Here is a 9160-nt window from a genome sequence, read left to right on the forward strand (position 1 = left end):
GGGAAGCCCTGAGCACCTCCCCTGACTCCTGAAGATTGAGTGTGAGGATCCTATCACTCTATGGAAGGTCTGCTCCTGGAATTAGAAACCCCTGAGCTGGGACTACTCCTGAAACCCCATTTGAACATCAACACTGAATCACCCAAAGACTGAACCTTAAGCCCCAGAGATCTGGTCAACCATCTGACAAGTTAGGATAGCAGGAAATAGCCTCACTCAACAAATGGAAGTCAAGATTCCATATCAAGAAACAACACCAGGGTTGGGGATTTAGCTCAGTGGTAGAGTACAAGGCCCTGGGTTCAATCCTCAGCTAAAAAAAAAAAAGAAAGAAAGAAAGAAAGAAGCAACACCAATGACTTAGCTCCAATTGCTTAGGTCCCATCCCAAATATACAAACTGAAAACAAGTCTCCACCAAACACTAGTACTCTCATAGTAATGACCTCCTGCTGAGAAAAGCTACTTAGATGATGTACAAGATGATTTCAAAATAGCAATAAACATGATAAAAAAAAAAAAAAGAACTCAAAGAGGATATTAATAGATGCTAAAATACAGGTGCAAAAATACAGTTGGATGAAAAAACTACAATGTATAAAAACAAAATTTAATGAAGAGGACCTCTCAAAAAAGCCAAAATACATGCTTGCCTTGGCAGCACATATACTAAAATTGGAATAATACAAAGCAGACTGCCCAAGGATGATGTGCTGGCTGGTTTTATGTCAACTTGACACAAGCTAGAGTCATCAGAGGAAACTCAGTTGAGGAAATGCCTCCATGAGACCCAGCTGTAAGGCATTTTCTCAATTAGTGAGCAATGGGGAGGCGGGGTGTGAGCAGCCCATGCAGGTGGTGCCATCCATGGCCTGGCAGTTCTGGGTTCTATAGGAAAGCAGGCTGAGCAAGTCATGACAAGCAAGCCACTAAGCAACACTCCTTCATGGCCTTTGTATCAGCTCCTGCCTCCAGGTTCCTGCCCTGCTTGAGTTTCTGTCCTGGCTTCCTTCAGTGATGGACTACAGTGTGCAGGTGTAAGCTAAATCAACCCTTTCCTCCCTGACTTGCTTTTGGGTCATGGTGTTTCATCACAGCAATAGTAATCCCAACTAAGACAAATGACATGCAAATTCATTAAGTGTCATATAAAGGAAAAAACTTGAAAAATCCAGGAATTCAGATAAAATACTCAGAGGAACTTCTCACTGATAGATTGGGTGGAACAGCAGAGAGAACACTGGGTCTTAAAGACAGGGTGTTGGAGGAATTGAACTATGCAGTCCAAGAAAATGTCAAGTCCAAAAACCCCAAGCATAGAACATGCAGGTTATGGACACTAACTACAAAAGACAAAGCCTGTGAATAATGGATGTCAAAGGACAAGAGACCCAAGTCAGAGGCAGAGAAAATACTTTCAACAAAAATCCTAGAAGAGAACGTCCCTAATCTAAGGAAAGTGATGCCTATCAATATCTAAGAGGCATTAAAAACAAAAACAAAAAAACCACCAAATGGGGGGTTGGGGATTTAGCTCAGTGGTAGAGTGCTTGCCTAGCATGCGCAAGGCCCTGGGTTCAGTTCTCAGCTCCGGAAAAAGAAAACAAAAAACAAAAAAAACAAAAAACGAAAAAACACCAAATGGACAAAACCAGAAAAAAAAAAAAAACAAAAACTCCCAATGTCATAGTCAAAACACTAAATGTACAGAACAAAGGACATTGAAAGCAGCAAGAGAAAAAGATGACAGCACATCAGAATCCAGCCAGCCCATCAGAATCACAACAGACACACAGATGGGAGGCCTGCCCTTTCCTGAAGAGAAAGGAAGAGGAGTGGAGGGGGTAGGTGATGGAGAGGGGAGGTTACGGGGAAGGACTTGGAGGAGAGAAGGATTCAGAGAATCAAAACATACATAAAAATCTCTTTTACAAAACTAGGGATTTTTAAAAACTGGACTAATTTCTGGATATACACAACTTACCAACATTAAATCAAGATGAAGTAAATATTATAAACATACTCATAACACCCAATTAACTAGAAGCAGTAATTAAACATCTCCCGAACAAAAAACTCCAGGTACAGACGGATTCAGTGCAGAATTCTACCAGACTTTCAAAGAAGAACTAACACTAATACTCCTCAAACTATTTTGTTCTGCAAAACAGAAAAAGAATACCCCAAATTTCTGAAGTCAACATTACCCTGATATCAAAACCAGACAAATATTCAACTAAGGAAAGAAAGAGACAAAGAAAGGAAGGAAGGAAGGAAGGAAGGAAGGAAGGAAGGAAAGAAGGAAGGAAGGAAGGAAGGAGGAAAGGAGGAAAGGAGGGAAAGAATGAAGGAAGGAAAGCAAAAATTACAGGCAATTATCTCTGGCGAACATGTATGCAAACATTCTAAATGAAATACTTGCAAACTGAATTCAAGAACACATCAAAAAATTATCCATCACAATCAAGTTGGCTTCATCCCAGAGATGCAGTGTTTTACTGTAAAGAAATACCATGACCAAGGCAATACATAGCCCACAGCCAATCCTCATCCTAAATGGAGAAAAACTCCACTCATTTTCACTAAAATCAGAAACAAGGATGTCCACTCCTTGCCCTCTTTTTCAATACAGGCTTGAAGTCTTAGCTTAAGCAATCAGACAAGAAGGGTACAGCTCAGAAAGGAAGCCACCGTGTTTGTATTTGAAGATGCTACAATTCTAGACATAGAATACTGTAAAGTCTCTGCCAGAAAACTACAGCTGATACATTCCACAAAGTAACAGGATACAAAATCATCACACAACAGTAGCAGCCTTCCTACACACAAACAAACCTGTCAGGAAAGAAATCTGGGAAACAATACCATTCAGAGACATCTCAAAAATATTTGTGGGGACTCAGGCTGGAGAGATTGCTCAGCAGTTGAGAACACTTGTTGCTCTTGCAGAGGACCTTGGTTAGGTTCCCAGCACCTACATGGTGGTTCATAACCATCTGTAACTCCAGTTCTAGGGATTCCTGTGTCCTCTTCTGACCTCAATGGGCACTAGACACATACATGATGGATATATATGGGGGCAAACAATCATATACATAAAATAAATCTGAAAATGAATAATTAAAAATATTTTTAATTACATTTTTAAAAAATAGATCTAACCAAAGAAATGAGAGACTTATACAATGAAAACTTTAAGATACTGAAAAAAAGAAATGAAATGATACCATAGGATGGGAAGGTCTCCCATGCTCATGGATTGGCATGATCAATATCATAAAAATGGCCATCCTACCAAAAGCAAACTACAGATTCAATCCCATCAAAATTACAACTCAATTCTTTCACAGAGGTTGAAAAAAAAATCTTAAATTTCATGTGGAAATACAAAAGACCCAGAATGGCCGAAGCAATCCCAAACAACAACAGAACCACTAAAAGTATCATCATCCCAGATCTCAAGTGATATTGCAGAGCTATAGTAATGAAAACATCATGGTAGTCACGTAACAACGGACATGGTGGTTGATGGAATCAAACTGAGGATCCACAGATGAACCCACACTGCTACACTCATCTGAGTTTTGACAAGAAGCCAACAATATGGTTTGGAGTAAAGATAGCCCCTTTAACAAATGGTACTGGTCAGCTGGGTAAATATACATAGAAGAATGAAACTCAATCCTCACCTCTCACCGTGCACAAAATTCAACTCCAAGGTTTCAATATCAGGCCTGATACCCTGACTTGGTAGAGGAGAGGAGAGACCATGCTTGGAGTCATTAGCAAAGGAACAGACTTCCTGAGCAAGACCCTGGTAGCCCAGGCATTAAGACCAACAATTAATAAATGGGACCTTATGAAACTAAAAAGCTTCTGAACAGCAAAGGACATCATTGCTCAAGTAAAGAAGCAGCCTAAAAATGGTTTTATTTTTTGTTTTTGTTTTTTTTTTTTTTTTTTTTTTGTTGTTGTTGTTTTAACCAGTTATATGTGTGACAGATGATCAATGCATCTCTCAACCCTCATTGAGAAGCTTGTGTTTGCAGTAAGGTGGTAATCAGCACAGAGACCCACAAGGGGCTGAGATGCAGAGAATGAGAGACTGTAGACTGCTCAGTCCTAAAGGGAATGTATTCATTGCATTACCCCTTTCAAGACAGGGATCATTGTAGAAGACAGGTGGAAACAATGTAACATCTAGAGGCAGTGGACAGCTACAAGGGAATATCTTCTACAAGGTGCGTAGTTTCACTAAGAACCCACAGTAGTTATGATAGCGTGCACAAGACCTGTGTAAGCCCAAGCCAACCCAAATTATAGTATGGAGTAGTGAACTGGGCATGTAGTCCTACCCCTAGCTGAGGAGTGATTGGCAATTATTAGCTAGTAAAGAAACAACCATTCTCCAACGTAAGACCACACACCCAGGAACATTTGGGGTAGCACAAATTGGTGTTGAAGGGTTTTGGAAAAAAAAAAAAAGACACAAAGCTGGGTGAATAGGGAAAGGGGTGGAGCTAGGAAGAGTTGGGGTGAATATAATAAAAACATTCTACAAAATTCTCAAAGAACAACTTAAAAAAGAGAAAAAAAATGCATACATGTACATATTCCACCAGACCTACCATTCCCTAGCCTTTAACATGTAGGCCTTTGCAATATACCACACATCCAAACAAGGACAGCATACAAATTAGAGTGAATGTTAGCAATATAATGAACAGTAAAATCATATATTGGCTTAAGAAATGAAGCACACAGGGTATGGTGGTGCATGCCTTTAATCTCAGCACTTGGGAGGCAGAGACAGGTGGATCTTTGTGAGTTTGAGGCCAGCCTGGTTGGTCTACAGAGTGAGTTCCAGGATAGCTAAGGCTGTTACACAGAGAAACCCTGTCTCAAAAAAAAATCAAGGGAAGAGAAGAAGAGGAGGAGGAAGAGGAAGATGAGGAAGAAGAGGAAGAGGAAGATGAGGAAGAGGAAGAGGAAGAAGAAATGGAATGCTGTCATTAGTCTCCAGGGTCTCTGTGCCCCCTTTTCTACACTGAGGCAACTATTATCCTGAAGTTATGCTGGTTGGTCATGTGCTTTTCTTCATAGTTTTCCAACATTTTGGGTATATTGAGAGAATTCATGAACTATTTCTGCATACCCTCGAACATTCCCTGTCAATGATTTACTTGTCTTGGTTCCATGATATACACTGAAGTATCTCAAGACTCATTGGGCTATGAAGTAAGCATTTATTCATTTCACGTGTGAGTGAGCCTGGTGGGGATCAGACGAGCTTGTAGCCAGGATCCAGGGTGTGCTGAAATCTGCTCCACAGGCATTTGATATCTCTGTATCTATGGATCCCAAACACATGGTCTTCAAGTGGCAAAGGCAGATGTATAAAGAGGTATCAGACCCAGCACGCAATCATATTTTAGCTGGTTTGGTCTTGTTTGTCATCCACAAAATCCTGTGACTAGCTGAGGCCAAGTCATATGAAGTATATTCATTTCCATCAACATACGGTTTTTAATTTTATTTTTATGTGGATGGTTATTTTGTCTTGGATGTGCACCCCATGCCTTTGTGTCTGTGGAGGCCAGAAAAAGGAGCTGGATCCCCTGGAACTGGAATTATAGATGATTTTGAGCCACCATGCGGGTGCTGGGAATCAAATCCTGGTCCTTTGGAAGACCAGCCACATCACCAGCCCCAACACGTGACATTTTACTGACACCACTACACTGAAATGTAGTTTTTCTTTCTCAATAAACATGTGGTTTTAGGTTTTGCTAGTTAAGAGAATGCTGTTTTAACAATCATGTGACTATGCCCTTCAAGTATGCAAGAACTGTATAACTACCTAATACAATTAACAACATTTTGAAGGAGAAAAGGGGATTCGTGTGACATCGGTGTAAAAGTCCAAGAGGACTTTTAGTTAAGTGCACTTGAAGTTCATTTCATTCTCGTACAATGAGACATTGTTAACTTAGTATTCTCAGTTGATTGAACCAACATTGCAATAGCTCTCTAATGCTGATGGCCAACTTACAGAAAATTAGCTAGTTGTGTTTATCTTTTAAAAGCTAATTGGGCAGATGAGCGATGGTGGCACACACCTTTAATCCCAGCACTTTCGAGGCAGAGGCAGGAGGATCTCTGTGAGTTCGAGGCCAGTCTGGTCTACAGAGTGAGTTCTAGGCGAGGCTCCAAAACTACACAGAGAAACCCTGTCTCAAAAAAAAAAAAAAAAAAGCTAGCTGAGCAAAACCTAGTAGACATAAAAATGCCAAAATAAACAAAGGGAATAGCACCAAGTGTTATTGCCCTCTGGAGAAAGTAGCCAATTTCATATAAAATGTAGCAATTAAAATGTTGTAGTACTTTTTCACAGATTGTATAAAGACCAATTCTTGTGTCCTCATATAGGTGATTTGCCTCCTTGATTGATACATAAAATCTTGGGCTTGTGAAATGACTTGGTAACGTGTCCACTGCACAAGTGTGAGGACCTGAGTTTAGATGCAATGCCAGACACAGTGGTGCATGCTGGGTACAAAGTCCAAATATGGCAGTGCATGCCTACAACTCCAGCCTCAGCAGTGCTTGGGACCAGGAAAGACATGAAGATCCATTTAGGTGCCATTGGCTATGGAGCCAAATTGATGAGCTCCAGATCCGATGAGAGACTCTACCTAAAAAAACAAACAAACAAACAAACAAACAAACAAAAAACAGTAGTTTTTACAAAGAGAGCAATTGAGGAACAAAACCTGATCTTGACTGTAGCATGGATCTTAAAAGAGTCTTATTAATAAAATCAAACCTGGGGCCAGTTATTGGGGTAAATGCTGGAAGATCAGAGAAGCAGAAGAAGCCACAGCTTTCTCACCTTGCCAGTACTTCAGCTGATCCTGTTTCCTCAGACTGGAAGCCTCTGAGTCCTCATCCAAATGGATCTCAGCTGAACTGCTTCTCGAAAGCCTGAATGCTTAACCAGCCAAATGCTTCTAGTTTCTGGTCTTCACGCCTTATTTACCTTTCTGATTTCTGCCATCACTCCCTGGAATTAAAGGCATGAGTCACCATGCTTGGCTGTATCCTTGAATACACAGAGATCCAGGTAGATTTCTGCCTCTGGAATGCTAGAATTAAAGGTGTGTGCTTACCACTGCCTATCCCCTATGTTTAGTATTGTGGCTGTTCTGTTCTCTGACCTCAGATAAGTTTATTAGCATACATAAAATTTCAGGGAACACAATACCGCCACACTTGACCTTGAATGGCCACAGAAACAGAAACACACACACACACACACACACACACACACACACGAGCACATGCACACACGTGTGTGCACACTGTAATGAAGATTTCTAGTATGTACACATCATTGTGCCATTATCAATGCTATTCAATCTTAGAATATTTTCATCACTCCAAATAAAAACTGTAAGGTTTTTGGTAAAAATGGGGTTCAAGAGAGAGACTGGGTGGATTGACTTTCAGGAAAAAGATTCAGTTGAGAGTCTGGTTGCAGTAGAACATGACTTTAATCCCAGTGCTCAAGAAATAGAGGCAAGCAGATTTCTGGGAGTTCATGGCCAGCCTAATCTATATCATGAGTTCCAGACCAGCTGGGGCTACACAGTAAAAAGATTTGTTAGAGCTGGATCAATGTGGTCTGAAGTAAAAGTCCCAGCCCTGCTGAGGTGAGCACACCTGTTCTTTTAAGGTTCCTTGTGAAGGAGGATGGAGGGACGGTGGTACCACAGGAAATAGATCACAGGAAATAGATCTGAGGTTCACCAACATCACCTAACTGGACTAAGAGATACTTACACACACACACACACACACACACACACACACACACACACACACGTAATATATGTATATATTTCATATATGTAATATTATATTGCATATATGTATACATTATATTTACATATATAATTACATATATGTATATTATATATTACATATATGCAGTACACACACACACATACGTGTGTGTGTGTATGTGTGTGTGTGTGTGTGTGTGTGTGTGTGTGCTAGGTGTTTGAAAAATGACAAGGACATTCCTAGGTAAGGGACATCTGGAAGACCAATGGACCTACTTAATCCACACCATGACAGTTACCACTTGTCCTGTCTGTAGCCTCTTCATTTAGGCTTATTCCTGTGGGGATGGGGGGGGGGGTGAGGACAAGTTCTGTGTCTATGTGACATGAAGTGCCCATCGACCATGACCCTCTCAGGGCTAGGCAACTAATCCACTGTGTTTATAGGTTTGCCAGTTTTAACATTACTCATAAGTGGAATCACATATAGTCTTTTGTGACAGAGTTTTCACTTTTTCATATTTGTCCTTGTTGAATCATGTATTGGCTCATCATTCCTTTATCAATGCAAAATGTTCCACTGTATGCATATCTGAGAACATAGCCATTTGTCAGTAGTGGGCATGTTTTACTGTGAATGGATCTGCTCTGAGCATTGGTATGAAGGCTCATGCTGACACATACTTTCATTTCTCTGGAACATATCTAGGATTGTAATTTTGGGATCAAAGTATAATCCTGCATTTGCTCATTTGCAGAGAACTGCTCAAGGTTTTATAACGGGCCTGCTCCTTGCTGTAATCCCAGTACTCGGGAGGCAGAATGAGGAGGACTGAGTTCAAAGCCATTCTGAGCTACACAGCAAGACTCTCCAAGAAATAAAGATAAAACACGCCATTTTACATTCCCATCAGCAGTAAATGAGCGCCACTGTCCCTTGATCATCAGCCACACTGTCAATTTCTGCAGCCACATCTCATCATTAAAGCCTGAGGCTTTTCTCCATTTCTGCACATCACAACACGTAGATCGCCGTAGCACGAATCTTAAACAGTCTTAATAAAAACAACCCAGAGCCAGGTATTGGGATGAACGCTGAATGATCAGAGAAACAGAACAAGCCACAGCTAATCTCACCTTGCCCATTCCTCAGCTGATCTTATTTCCTCAAACTGGAAGCCTCTGTGTCCTCATCCGAATGGATCTCAGCTGAACTGCTGCTAAAAGCCTAAAAGCTTAACAAATCTAAAAAGCCTCTAGTTCCTGGTCCTCATGCCTTATATACCTTTCTGCTTCCTGCCATCACTTCCTGGGATT

This window comes from Onychomys torridus, chromosome 4, assembly GCF_903995425.1.
Source record: "Onychomys torridus chromosome 4, mOncTor1.1, whole genome shotgun sequence".
Lineage (NCBI taxonomy): Eukaryota > Metazoa > Chordata > Mammalia > Rodentia > Cricetidae > Onychomys > Onychomys torridus.